The sequence below is a fragment of the Thunnus maccoyii genome, chromosome 7 (genome assembly GCF_910596095.1).
Source record: "Thunnus maccoyii chromosome 7, fThuMac1.1, whole genome shotgun sequence".
Taxonomy (NCBI): Eukaryota; Metazoa; Chordata; class Actinopteri; order Scombriformes; family Scombridae; genus Thunnus; species Thunnus maccoyii.
Genome location: NC_056539.1, coordinates 11,022,922 through 11,036,207, shown reverse-complemented (window position 1 = coordinate 11,036,207; position 13,286 = coordinate 11,022,922). Strand labels below are relative to the sequence as shown.

The 13,286-nt window shown below is 41.2% G+C and overlaps 1 protein-coding gene across 7 annotated transcripts in view; it reads left to right on the top strand.

The window, feature by feature from the left end:
* The window catches only part of ncanb (neurocan b), a 179,860-nt gene that overhangs the window by 100,363 nt on the left and 66,211 nt on the right, over window positions 1-13,286 (top strand). The window lies entirely within an intron of this gene.

The window sequence follows — 13,286 nt, the reverse complement described above, 5'->3', positions numbered from 1 at the left end:
GAGGCAGAGATCCTAGTCCCCAACAAATCAATGTAGACACAAACTACAAGATGGGACTCGTAATTGACTGCAGTCTCTTCTCCTTTCTCATTCTCTAGTTTGTTCATGATCACTTGTTCTCTCTCTCTCTCTCCTGTTTAGCTCAACTTTCTTCTCTTGCACTCTATCCTCAAACTTGTTGTTCGTGTTTACAATAATAGCAGTGTCTGTGCTGTTTGTCTCACCATTGATTTCTTTTGATAGTTAATGGACCTGCTACTGTGGCAGCGAGTAAATTCACATAACAAACTCTGTATTCTTAGGGCCACTCGCCTTCTTCCTTGACTAAATTTGTAATCGTAACAACCAAAATGTGTTTACTTAATGTTTTATGTATCTGTCTAGAAGGACTGCAATATTTATTGTGGGTTTCTGCAAGACTAATGCCATTCATTCATCCTTAGCTTAGCACATCTGGTATTTTCTGGGTTTTGAAAATACATTTTTAAAACGATGACTTAGATCATTAGTCATCCAGCTCAGTAAAGTGCACTTCTAAAACTTTTCTCCACAAGCACAGAGAGGTCACAACTGGTACAGATTAAGTACTCTAGATGCATTTACATGGCGGTGTTATGCCACTAGTAACCACAATAACAGCCTTTTCACAATGCATACACCTCAAGCTAACCTGAATCAGAAGAAACATTGAGACAGAAACTTCATTCTGTCAAAAGAAGTGGTGCAAACCTTTAAGGATACATTTGACAGATGAAAGTGTAATGTACTGTAAAATTCTTCATGTTTTGAGAATAACTAACACCAGCAGTGACCATTTTCCGAGTAATGTGTCTCTCCTAGGGGAACCATCTTTGGTCAAGTTTTCTAGTTTACAGGAGATTGTGAAGTGGGGCCTGGCCTTCTTCCATTTAATAACAACAGGAGGAGGATTTTCTGATAAAACTGTGGTTTCAGGAGAAAGCACAGCAGCAAACCTATAACAGTGCCACAACTCAACACAGGTCTATCTTGTTTGCCTGGGTTGGGGTGCTTGATTCCGTATGATTCACATTTTCTGCGTGCTTACTGTGGAGCATGACCGCAAACCCTCATCCAATCATTTAATTAGGGAACATGTAAACACTTAAATGGGAATTTGGAAGGACACTTTAGTATGACAGAGACTCTCTGCTGTTTCCTGATTGAATGGTAGTCTTAATACTCACTAGTGTATCACTAGTGTAACACGTGGAAATAAAAAAAAATCATGAATACAAGGGTACAAGAACATTTTTTTTCTTCTTTATCAGTATTTCTGATTTGGTGACATTTGAATGGACTGAGTGGCCCTGCTCTTGTTGAGTGATTAGAAGCGTGAGACCCCTCCCCCTGTGTGACCTTTTGTAGTTGTCAGTTATAGTACAGAGAAAATTACAGCACTGGTTGTCTGCCCATTCCAGAGAGATAGAGACAGAGAGGAGGGAAAGGGCAAAAGGATGGACAGCTCAGGGAAAGAAGAAGGGGAGGGAGAGGATGGAGTAAGAGGGAGAGAGGGGTGAGTGTGTCCTCTACAAGGCTGTAGGTGGGAGTACATAAACCTCTTTAATTAATGATCAGACACTACACTAACATAGTCCCATGGGCCTCTAGAGAGCACATTGTTCCCCCTAACCTTCTTTTTTCTTTCCTTCCTTCCTTTCTCTCTTTACATTTCTGTACTTCCCTCCAATCTTCATTCATCGTGCTGTTATCAGAACAGTCTCAGCCCTCTGTGTCCTGTTTTGCCATATATCAGAGTGATAAGACACTGGTATATAATGCCACATCCAGCTTTCCAATTCCCCATCGCTCTGGCCTCCAGCTAAACCCACACAGATGGGTGGAGGTACACACACATACAAAACTAAAATATATGTGAAGAAACCCCAGTGTGCAGGAGTAAACCTCGATAATCCATCCCACATTTTGCACCATCACATATGAACATACACACAGAGAATATGTCTTAATCCTCCGCTGTGAACATTGTTTTCCTGTTTACAGTGAGAAAGTAAACAAATTTAATTTAAATGTCCGCTTTAATTACTCATATCTTAATTTCCATATTGTATAATCCTTAAGTTTCTAACATCACAAAAAATACAATCCCAATGACATTTAATTGTTCAATAACCTGCAGGCTCTCTGGCGTACAGCCGTTGGGGGTGACAAAGCACGGCAAGTGGATGCAGCTACTTTATGTTGGCTGTCTGTCCAGCCTTTAAATTACCAGTCTGATACTCTGTCTTAGAGCTGGCAAACAGGAAACGGGATGCCTCTGAGTTATAGCAATCTTGACTCGAGCCTTGTCCCGGACTCAAGATGGATCAGACGTCTAGCAACATCAATAACAAAGCAGCCGGCCCTCAACCAAATTAGAGTGTTAAATTTGGAGGAGAAGAGCCAATAGGTTGGAGTGTGCGCTTGGGGGTGGAGGGGGCAAAGAAGGAGATAAATGGAGACAGGGACAGGCTGGGGTGGCGTATTATCAGTATGGGACTGTGGATAGATGTTCAGCTTCTCTGCTGGCTGTTGGAGTCCTTGGATAGGCTGTCTGGAGCAGCGAGAGGGCATATTCTCAATGCTGCATATAGAAGTCTATTGATTTCTCTGCCTCTCCCTCCCCGTGTCTCCCATCTTTCCTGTCTCTCCCTTACTGGCTTTTTTCTCCCTCGCTCCCTATCTGCCTGACTTTGTCTTTTATTACTCCTCTGGTCATTGTTCTGACTCTCTCTGGAATAATGTTTTGATAGCCTCTTGAACTCCAGTGTGGTACAACATGAGGCAAGTCAACTGCCGTCTAACCGTATCTGTACCCTTTTTACGATCCTCAATCACAGCAGGGTCCTCATCACTGCCTTTACAAAAAAAAAGTCACCTTCCTGAAATCCATCCGGTGCCTAGTCTGTCACCCTATCCGCTTCCCTTCTCCAAGTTCCTCTTCTTCTTTATTTTCATGGTGTAATTCTACCATTTTTCCATATCAAACACCCTTGCTAAATCTAATCCTGTGCTATTGGCTGCCGCTTATTAAATGAATGGGATTTGTTAAAGAACAGCCTTGAGGGACACTGGGCTCCATCGTGGTGTGGGATGAAACAGCGTTACACACCACTCTGTGCTGACTGAGCAGAGGCTCTTTGTATCCCGTTAACCAGGGGAATAATGAAGCAACCAAAGTGTTGAAAATGAGCTTAAGTACACTGTGGTGAGAATTCACACCAGGCCTTTTGTGTACATCGCTGACTGTTGATAATAATAACGCACAGCAGTTTAAAATCCTCTGAGTGTGACATTTAAACGTGGACGGTCAAGTCTAAGACACATTAGCAACCATTTACTGATCTGTAGAATTTGTTCTCATAGCACTTTTCGCCTTTCAAAAAGTGTTGCATTCACATGTATGTAAGCTCAGTAACTCATGATGCTCAGTCTCTCTGAGTGTCAAGTGAACATTGCAGCGAGCAGTGATATGAATGGCAAATATTTGCCTTTTTGCAAAGAGCTGTTGGTTTTAAACAGTTAATGTAAAAAACACGACTAAATAATTCAGTGAGGGATTTTCTGTAAAGCAGGCTAAAAGCTCAAGCAAAATATCTGTTATGAGTGTGCACTGACATGTGAATAATGGAAAGTTTTGATTTGCACATTTAAAAGTCAATGGAACAAATAGCTATGTTTGTAAAGCTAATGCAACATCAAAAATTGTGTTTAATATTCTGCAGTGGGCCTGAAAAAACACAGAAAAGCTGTCTTAAACAGGCATTTTTATGGCGTCATAAAAATGCTTTATTATCTTTGCTGCCGCAACAAAACCCGGTGATTATTCAGCCTCTAGGAGCCCCATCACAGGCAGCTGTATTTTATTTTCTAGATTGTATGACCCAGAGCTCCCATTATGGCAGATGAATGAAGGAATCAGTTCAATTCTGTTCAATTTAATAGGCTTTATTGACATGACATTTGACATGTGCTGCCAAAGCACAATTACAATTATGAAAGACAATGTTAAGGAATGAAATTAACAAAAATAATGTGAAAAAACAATATTAGTTAATAGAATAAATAAATAGAATAGTAATCAAGTTAGTATTGGTACAATTTCAATCTTTAACAATGCAAGACAAAGAAAAAGACAAACAAAAACAATGCAAGTGTTAATCTACTGATAATAAAATAAATAGATGTTAGTAGTAATTCAAGATATCCATTGTTCCATTGATAACAAAAGAAAATCTACTGATGATAAAATAAAGAGATGTTAATAGTAGGGATAATACAAGAAAGCCATTAGTCTATAAATAACATAAAAACAAAAAAAGAACAAAAGGAGATGGTAGCGGTAAGTAGAATATGGTAAGTACAAGTATATTTATAAATGTCTGTCTGTCTAAGTCCTACTGGTTGTCTCTTTTGTTGTGGCTGGAAGTGACATATTTAGCAGCCAACACTGTACATTTTGTCTTTTACCCCAGAATGAGGGGTAATTACTCCCTTTCTGTCAGACTTCAGAATTCAGGGCATTTTTTTTTTCAAGGTTTGGAAAGATTTCCTCCCTAATATTTCTGTAGTTTTTACTTTCTTTTAGAAAGTGTAATTCTATCTCTACAGCTCCCTCATCACTATGACAGCACAGCCTGTCCTCTCTGGGCAGCCAGGTCTTCCTTTATCTATTGCCAGACTATGGTCACTCAGTCTTCTCAATTTCTTTCTCATGTTCTTATCAGTTACTGTGGTTAGGTAGTCTTCCACAGTATACTGTCTGTTGAGGGCCAAATATGTTTCTAGTTTGTGTTGTGAGTGTGTAATATCATTCCAATAAGTAACATCTTTTTCTTTTTCTTTAGTTATAATTTGGTTAGGTCTAATCCTCTGAGTAATAGGGTAACTGCTTGGAGGATGGCTGGGACTTGTGATGTCAGAAGGTGAAAGGTCAGCCAGCCTGAGGGGACTCCTTTCTATGTTCAACTCTTAGCAGGCAAGGGTTTTATAATGGTAACAGGCAGGGTCGCTCTTTTTTAATATGGCTCCAGAATTTGATAGATCTTTTTTGAATACTTAGAAGTAATGGATATTGGCCTAATTCAGCCCTGCATGCAGAGTTTCAGTTGGACTTTTGTCCCATCATTTTGTAGTAACAGGTCCCATACCCCACTACCGTACAATGCAATCGATTCTATAACTGATTTAAATATTTTTAGCCATTTCCTAATTGGAATTTGGATTTGAACTGAACACTTGATGGCATAGAAAGCCCTTTTTGTCTTTTCTTTGAGTTCCTTCACAGCAGAGCAGAAATTTCCTGTAGAATTTGTCAACCTAGGTAAGTATAGGTATTTGTTTGTTCTATTTTGGTCCCACCTATTTAAAATCTTGGGCCATTTCTCAGTAATGTTGATCTTTTTTGGAAGGTGATAATTTTGGTCTTCTTGACAGTATTACCAAGTCATCTGCTTAAAACAGACACTTGATTTCTGTGTCTTGAATAGTGAGGCCAGGTGCTGGTGATTGTTCTAATAACAATGCAAGTTCATTAATATGAATATTGAAGAGGATGGGGCTGAGGTTGCAGCCTTTCTTCACCCCTCTACCCTGTGGGAAGATGTCTCCGTGTTTATCTTCAATTTTGACAGTCAATTTGTTATTATCATATGTTGATTTAATTACATCAAAATACTCCCCCCCCCCCAAACCAGTTCCTATTAGTTTAAAAAGTAATCCGTCATGCTAGACTGAATCAAAAGCTTTTTTGAAATCAACAAAGCATGCATGAATTGTGTCTTTATTTTGATTTACATATTTATCAATTAGTGTGTGTCGGGTGAAAATGTGGTCAGCTGTTCTATCATTTGGAAGGAATCCAATCTGATTTTTGACACTGTGCTCAATGAGGAAGTCCATAATTCTTGAATTTAGAATGCTGCCAAAAAACTTACTACTTACACAGATGCCTCTGTAGTTGTTGGGATCAAATTTGTCTCCATTCTTGAAGATGGATGTGATCAGCCCTTCACTCCAGCTTTCAGGGAAATGACCCACACTAAGTGCCAAGTTGAATATCTTTATGATGGCCAATTTGCATTTTCTGTTGGTATATTTTAAGATCTCATTTAAGATGCCATCAGGCTTGCATGCTTTTTTGGGCTGCGTAATGTTCAGTTTGTCTTCCAGTTCTAATTCTGGGATAATGTGGTAATCCACTGGGATCTGATGATTCTTAATAGCTCTTTCAAGATATTTGAGTTTTTCTGAAATTCTGTTCTTGAGCTTGATTCTTTGAAATGGACTGTTCGTTGTAATGTTTCTTGGTAAATAAGTTCCAATTTTCCCAGAATTTATTTGACCCCAGAGACTCTTCAATTAATTTTAATTAGTTTTGTAGATATTTTTCTTTTTTTTTTTTGCTCTCAGTGTGTTTTAGAGTCTCACAGTAATTAATGCCAAGTTCACACTACACGATTTTAGCCACACCAACAGTTTTTGGAGATCACTGACAAAAGCCCCAGATCAGAGGCAAATCGGCGCTCTATCACTGTCTGTGAACTGTTGAAAAATGCGATCTGAGAGCTTGCCGAGAGCTTGCCAATACCTCACAAGCGCCCGTAAGATACGAAGCAAGCTAAATATCTGGACCTATCATGGAGCCCTAATCCTGAAGTCTGATAAGTGTTGTGACTGGCAATGAGGGCAGCGACAAGTTACAGCCAATGAGAGCACAAGACACGGGGTGGTGACAGCAGAGCAAACACCTGCTGTCATCTGCAGCAGCTCCCTGAACCCAGTCTTATCATGCATCAATTTGTATTGGGGGGGCATTCACGTAAGCTTTTCAGTATTTGTAACCTGATCAGGCAGGCCGCTACGTTTTCATTGCAAGAATTTTTATTTACCTTACTTACTTTTATTATGCACATGGTATTGTGTCATTTCCTGTGTCTCTTCTCGCATGTGTTTTTGTAACATAACGTAGTTTGGAGACCAGACAGACTCGCCAGGTTTCCTTCTGATGAAAGATCTTGTAATGTGTGACCCCCCTGTCACCGATCAGTTATGTAGTGTGCAAACCACAACATCTTCAGGATTCCCAATTACAAGACAAACGGTTGTGTAGTGTAAACAGTACAGTGATCTGATGACTTTGAACGTCATGTAGTGTGTCCATGGCATAAGGCAGAGCTCCTGGCTGTCTGGATTCCTGTATTTTTGGTTTGAGGCTTTTCTTAATGTCTTCCTAATGGTTTTGCAGTCTGAATCAAACCACCTTTCCCTGTTCGTTTTCTTTGGTTGTTTTATTTGCATTTTAAGTTTGATAATGAGGCAAATGATCAAATATGCAGTTAATGCTTGCCAGACACAGCTCTACATTTTCTGTATTCTGAGGGTAGATCTGGACCAGAAAAGGAGTCTTGAAGAGACTGGATATCTTCACTGTCCATTGCTTCCTGCTGCTCCAGGCTGTTCTGTGCCCATGTGTATTGCTTGTTTATTTTGTACAGCTTACAGGGCTGAGAACATATGTTAGCTGTGTCTGCTCTTTTCAGATACAAAGTGATCTGATAGAGGTGTTTTTTCTTTCATCATTAAGGCTCTCAAAGAGGTTTGGTCTAAATCTGTTATAGAATAATCAACAGTACTGCTGCCAAGGTTTGAACAATATGTATCATGTCCAAAGGAGTCCCCTTGCAGCCTTCCATTGACAATGTACAGACAGACTCAGTGCGCAGTGTTTTCTACTCTTGTTTGTGTTTTTGTCATAGTTATTCCTGTTGGGAAGGATAGGGAAGTTAAGGTTAGCTCTGGTGATGTAACTGTCACCTTCAGTATTAGTAAAGTCCGCACCAGTTCTAGCGTTAAAATCTCCAGTGATCAGCACAGATCCCTGGGCCTGGAAATGACTGATCTCTTCTTCTATGATGGTGAAAATCTCCTCATTGAAATATGGAGATTCTACTGGGAGAATATAAATTGCACATTAAAAAAACAGTTTTCTCAGTGGAAATTATATCTTTTTTAAATTTTTAACCAAATGTGATATTTCCCTTTTTTCATTATTTCTATTGAGTCTGCTAGTTCTGACTTATACCATATCAACATTCCTCCTGAGTCTCTACCCTGGTTGACTCCATTTAGTTTTGTTGATAGGACTATAAACTCTCTGTAGGTAGGGGGAAACCAGTGGAGGCATCTCCTTTGCACCAAGTGTCCTGCAAAATAACAATATTAACATCAATATTGGCATCATTAACCTTCCACAGATATGTGAAATGATTTCATTGCAACTGTAACAGATTTCCATTTTAAAATGAGAAGAAAGAAATGACTGTTTTGAACATAAAATAAATTTGCAATGTGATGATTATATAGACCATAAATTCAAGTTCTTAACTTGTGTGTATATACAGTGTTTAGTTTAGTTTGTGGACCTTTTGTTAAAGAACCACTACCTGCTCATTACCACTGACCATGACTGTGGCTCATAAAATGAGAGCATAATGTACTCAGCATGTCCTGATGGATCTCAGTTCATGGTGGGTGGGGTCTGCCGCTCCTCTGACCACCTCAGGATAGAACGGTCTGCCTGGCTATCTCTGTTCCTGCTGCTGCAGCTGCTGTGGAGGTGATGGTGGTGGTGTGAAAGGTCTGAGAGGTGGCAAGGTCTTGGGTCTGGGGTTGGTTTGTGCAGACTGGGTATGGCTGATGCTCTCTTGAGGTCTGTGCCCTGGTGGTGGTTGTAGGTGCTGCTTGGACCTGGATTGGCAGGCTCTCCTCAGCATGCTGTTGGCAGGTCCTAGGAGGTGCCTCTCTGTTGTTGGGGTGCTGGGGGTTCCTGTGTTGCTCCTCCTGTTGAGTCTTCCTCTTTGGTTCAGTGTGACATCTTTCAGTGTCTTAGTGAAGAGTGGAATTGCTTCCATGAAGAAGTGTACATGATCATAAAGATCTTGTACAGAGGGGTAGTTGGCAACGCGAACATTTGGCCATAATTCATAGTCTCTAGAGATGCTGACGTTCACTTTCTGTATTGTGTGTGGATGGAAATCCTACAGGTAACAGAGAGGACATCACTATCTTAGAGTTAGGGAAGGTGTGACATGCCTTCTCAGCTCTAAGAGACAGGTCCACTCTCTTCTGTTGTGCCCCCCAGGTCATTTGTACCTGTGTGGATTAGGATGTAGATTTGGGAGCCAAGACTCAGACAGAATACCCATGGCTGCCTCTGTTTGGACACCAAAGTTTTGCCACCTTGTGCTTGGGGAAAAGCCTTTTCTCATCAATGAATTTTCCATTTGAGTTAATCAGTAACACAATATCTGCTTTTGCAGTGGGATTATCTGGTCTAATGGGACCATCTGAGCGTGTGGTGTAGCTGCTGGCTGCTCTGGTTGAGAGAGGGGATCATCCTGCTGGGTGTTCTGGGAGGGGCTTACTGCTGTGTGTTGACCGTGGCTAGTCCTCAGTGAGGGAAGTCACCTGTTCCTTCAAACCATCCAGTGCTCTCAGTCCCTCTCCTTGAATTCCTCTGTCAGAACAACAGGTTGAATCTTGTGGCTGTCACTCCCCAGCTGCAGTTCTCCCAGAAGTTCTTTTAAGGCCACTTTAGACCAAAGACTTGCGACGAGATGAAACTATTTTAGAACAGTGCAGGGTAAAGTTGCAGCAGTGTAAATGGCCCGTCTCAGCTTGACTCACACCGGTTGGTGGCGTTGCCTGTGACTCAGCTTGTGAAGTCACCAGTGGCTGGTTTTAGAACGTAAGACATGTTACCTGTTTCAACAGCCAATCAGCTTGTAGCAAAGTCAGCCGGCCAAGTCAGTTACAAACTGTCAGCTGGTCGAAATGGTGGCGTTTTGGACAGAGGAAAGAGAGGATCATTTCATCAATTTAGTTGCGGAACAGCTGTGTCCGTATGACAAAAGAAATGACAAGTTCATGGCATAAATTTGCATAAGCCCCCTGGGTACTCCATTGAAGCACCCAAGGACGGCTCCAAATTCTCAACCCTCTCGTTTTTTATGTTTTCGCCATATCATCAATGCTAGAACTGCAACTGTAGCAAGTAACTCACTATCACTATCCTCATTCATATTTTAAGATGCTACAAATTAACAAGCTACAAAAAAGCCTGAAAAGCCGTCAGTTACAACGGCAGTACAGAGAGTCGTTGCTATGGAAATGATACACTGTCTTGTCTAGTCACATTGGTGTATATTGGAACGTTGCAGACCGGCGTGTTGCAAGTTTTTACATATCTCATCGTGAATCCTTGGTCTAAAGTGGGCTTTGGAACAGCGAGTTCTCTCCTGTGACCCTCTCTCTCGTGGTTTAGCTATTTAACCTGTTCTGACAATGCAACAAGCTCTCTCTTCTGGCTCTTTTTCTCTTGCCATAGCTCTCTCACTTGTTCTGTCAGAATGAGCAGGTCTTTGTTGTGGCTTTCTCTGTCTTTGAGTAATTGTTTGTGATAGGTTGTCTGTATGCTTTCTTGCTCTTTTTTCATCTTTTCCATTTGTTGTTGTTGTAAGAGCTGTCCTTAGTTTTTGTCTGATTCAAGACAATTTCCCTACGCTGCAACAGCTCTACTTCTGAGTGAAGTGCTCCGTCAGGTCTGTAAAGGAGGTCTGATGTGGAGGGGTCAGGGTCTGCTCTGTTTCATCATGGTGCTCCTCCTGCAGTTTGGTGCATCTGTGTCACCAGCATGAGTCTGGAGTTTCATAGGAGAGGTGTTTACTCTCTCTACCAGAGAGTCCCTGGATACTGTCCTGGAAAAGCTTGAGTTACCCCTGTACCATGACTTTACCACTTCTATAAACATTGACAGTTGTCATTCTGCTGTTTGAGTCCTCTGTGCCCCTGATCTTTATCTGCCAATCCTCCTTGTTGCTAGGAATGCCTCGGTGAGGAAATTTTCCTACTGGTTAACAAACTTGTGACAACACCGGGGTTACCAGTTACACTGGACATTTTACAAGATATGATATTCGTCAATGACGATCAGTATCTGTTGAGCGCTTTCCTTGATCTTTAATGTTAGATCTTAGATCTTCCCCTTACTTATGAGTTACTGACGGCAAGCTTCAGGCTGCTGCTGCTCAGGATCACCAGCGAGTCCTCGTCCATGTACAGCCAGGCTGCTGCGCACACATATGCAGGGACGAGCCAGACAACCACTGCTCAGAACCAGAACCAGATCAACCCACCAACCATCTGGAGAGAGACATTTAGAGTCTGTCAGAGAGCGGGAGAGTTTCTGCTGAAAACAAGCGCAGAGACCTGCGGAGACGTGAGAGCAGCTGCTCGCTAACAGCTACGTGTGTTTACAGCAGAGAGCAGGAGGGAGTACTGCAGTGTCCATTGTCCAACTAAGTACGATAACACACTTAGTATTTTAAAAATTAGAGTTTTTTTATGTGATGAACGTGGGTGCTCATACCCGACAATGTGTCACACCAGTAACACCAACTACTGTGTCAAGCCTACTTAGTGATAATTTTTGCCACTGAGGGGTGAGGGTCGATAATGGCTCTGTGCCAGGTTTCAGGTCTGTCAGTGTATAAGATGAAATTACTAATTTCTCCACTTTTAAAAACATCAGTAAAAACAGTTTCTGGCTGTTCCTTAAGAAGCTCCTGTTTGAATGTGCTTCTCCCTGTGTCATTTTTAATGTCTGGTGGGTCGTATATTTTGATGATGTCACTCATGCTCTGCTCTGGGCAGTGAAGGAAGGTTGGCTGCTGTTTTGAATGGGTCATTGGTCAGAGTTCTTTGAATAAAAGTTCAAATTGCCGTTTTCCAGCTGCTACTGTTAGCATCCACTGCTAGCTTCCAGCTGCCACAGTTGGCTGCCACTGATTCCATCTGATTCCAGCTGCCACTTTGGGTTTCCAAATGTCACTGTTTGACCTCAGCTCAAATGGCTTATCTGAGTCATTCTTGGTCTATTTGTAACATTTGAACAAACAACTATAATTTAAAGTTTACAATAGTCCAAGGGTGTTGTTTCTTCTATTAGTTATATTTAGGCCTACTCACTCCCTTTTGAGTATCTGTTGTTTGTTGATTTTCCTCTTGTTTCCTCTCTCCTAGCAACAAGCTCCTGCTAAATCTTCCTAGCTCTTGTCACACTTCGGGGAATTTCCTTGTTTTCCCTTGTTTTTCCTGTCGTCCAGTTTGACTCCCCTGTTGTTCATGATCTTGTCTTTAAATTATCCAAATTTTTACATTTTTCTTCTCAATTTAAATTTTTATGCATGCAAATCTAGAAGCTCATGTAGTATGCATCTTCCCTGTCTTTGGAACTTTTGAGAACTTTAATCTCTTGACTGTTGCTCGTAGCAGATCCACAGTAGAAGTGAAAAACAAGTTTTGCTGTTGTTTTTATGAATATTTTCTCATCTCACAGCCCTCTAAAGATCAGTTGGGAGGCAGACCAAAGTGCTGTGTTAACTTCAGTAACACAGTAACAAATGATGCTAAGCTCCAGTTTTCTGTTTCCCCGGGCACAACATATGCTTTTTATCTCCGTAAGGCGTAAGCCTGGAGGGGATGATGCATTTGGTTGTGTATGCACGTGTGTCCGTGTGTGTGTGTGTGTGTGTGTGTGCGCGCATGCATCTGTCTGCAGTTAATCTTGTATACTACTGGACCCATCAACCTATTATTTTTTGTGTACATTTATGACTGTATGCCCAAGGACCTCTCGTGATTGTGGTGGTTCACAATTTTTGAAAAACCTATTTCATAATACCGTTCCTTATGAGCCTGTCATAAAGCTTAGATTTTCATCTTTTCAGCAGTCCTCGCCATTTTACGATATGCATTACGGCATAGCTAAAGGCATTTCCAGCAAACCAGCTCATACATCAATACAACACACAATAAAGAAATCACCTGGAAAGCTTGCGCTGCATAGGGGTTGTAGTGAAATGTCCATGCAGGTGTGTGTCTCGGAGAAAATAATTTGTTCATTTGGGTGTCGGGTGGATGATTTATGCATACATGCGGATTCAGATGACATCAGAGCTGATCCGCGCATCACTACCTGGTGGAAATCTGCACTCTACTGAGTGAGCTCTTCTAGTTAATCATGTATTTGTTTTGTTAGCACAGTGCCTTACACATGCTCACATATTCTTGAAGTATTGTTGCAAGAGAATTTGTGGCTTTTTTTGCTCACATTCAACTTTTTATAACTTTGCATTCTTGGATTGGAAGTTTGCTATTCCCACACCAGCCAAATATGGTGAACATTTGTTCCTCTTGGCTTTGGAGAA